Here is a 1,821-nt window from a genome sequence, read left to right as displayed (position 1 = left end):
TTTCTTTAGCTATGTAGTGAGTGGACAGACCAGAGTGATTCCCCCTCAGCTCCACTAAGTTCTCAAGGGAGGGCAAGTTCATGAGGGAGAGAGATTGCAGAATGAGCCACAAGCTTTAGAAGGAGGGACATAAGACCCCAACCGACTGGAGGTGTGGGGTCACCGCCCAGTCCAGGCCCTGTTACAATATGCTGCTAACAGATGTCTCTGTCTGTCAGTCCATTTTCCTCAATCTGAGAATTACTCTTAAGGTGCGGCCCTGATCATGCGTCATCCTGGTCAAAAGCCTCAGTGACCGAATCTGCTGGCAAGCGGTTCTTTCACTGACACCCAGCACATGAATCGAAAGGCTTCAACAGACAAAGAGGTGAGGGATGCGGCTGGCTGCTTCACCCAGTTGGATAGGGAGGGAGCAAACAGATAGTTGGAAAATAGTTCAAACTGTTTGTGATCAAAGAGATGGAAATGAAAGCTGAATCAGGATAGCATTTCAGACTGATTAAATTAGCAGAATTTAACAGACATCATCATCCTGTGCTGGCAGGGCTGGTGAAGTCTGTGCTTCTGAGTCTTTGGAAGCAGTGTGAAAGTCTGCAGAACAATCAAGTGTCTGTAGCTGGAGTTTGAGAGTGTGATCATCTTCTGACCCAGCAAGCTGCTTCTGGGAACTGGTCTAAAGAACACAATTGAATAGGAGGAAAAGCCCCTAGACATGGCACTAGCATCCTTCCCTTCCCTTTATCCAGGCAGTGAGATGCTTAAGAAAACCATGGCTGATCTAGTCAATGCAATACTACATAGCCAAAAATATGGTAATAGTCAAGGATATGTGGAAACTGTTTATAACTTGTTTGTTGATAAATCGAAGGACACAAAATTTGCATGAATCCTGATTGCAGGCATGCAAAATAAGCACTCATTTACAACGTCAAGAGGAGAATATGCAAAAACAAAAAGATATTGACATGTGGGAGAGTGATGGGTGATTTTTCTCTTTTCCTTAACTGACTTCTTTGTTAGTGATGTTGAAATTTATCTCCACACCAGAACAGGTTCTGTAATAACATTTCATGTGGCCGATGAAATAAAGCACAAGCTCACTGTAATTCGGTTGTTACACTTACCTGGTACTTTGTATACTCCAGGAGGTGAAGTGAGCACCTGTGCATGTGACTTCACTGAGTCTCTGTACGCATCCTGTGACATAAACATACCACTCCCATTTGCTAGATTAGGTATCTGTGTTCTGGCATGGCTGGCCCACCTGCCCAGCCAAAGAATGGAGCTTTAACTGTAGTCTGTGTGATTCACAGAACCCATGTGGGACTCTAAAATTGGCATTGTGTAAGAGTGTTGAAGGACCTCCAGTCACTGATGTACTGCCATCATGGTTTCGAGGACAGCTGTGGTTCACGTAACATGTAATATGAATCACTTAGTTTTAAAATGTCAATCAAATCATCTTTAAAATATTTACACACTTTCATTATAAAACTATACTTTAGTTATTGATTTGATTTTATGCCTCTAAGTACTTTGCCTGCAGGGTGCCTGGGAGCTGGATCACTCGGAACTGGAGTTACAGTTGGCTGTTAGTCACCTTGTGGGCACTGGGAACTGGACCGGGTCCTCTGGAAGAGCAACAAGTGCCCTTAATTCCTCGGCCATCTTTCTAACCTTCCCATTATCTATCTATCCATCTATCTGTCTGTCTATCCATCCATCCATCCATCCATCCATCCATCCATCCATCCATCCATCCACCTACCTATCCATCCATCCATCCATCCATCCATCCATCCATCCATCCATCCATCCATC

Source organism: Psammomys obesus, unplaced genomic scaffold (assembly GCF_907164565.1).
Source record: "Psammomys obesus unplaced genomic scaffold, mPsaObe1.curated_primary_1811, whole genome shotgun sequence".
NCBI classification, from domain to species: domain Eukaryota; kingdom Metazoa; phylum Chordata; class Mammalia; order Rodentia; family Muridae; genus Psammomys; species Psammomys obesus.
This window is presented reverse-complemented; position numbering follows the sequence as displayed.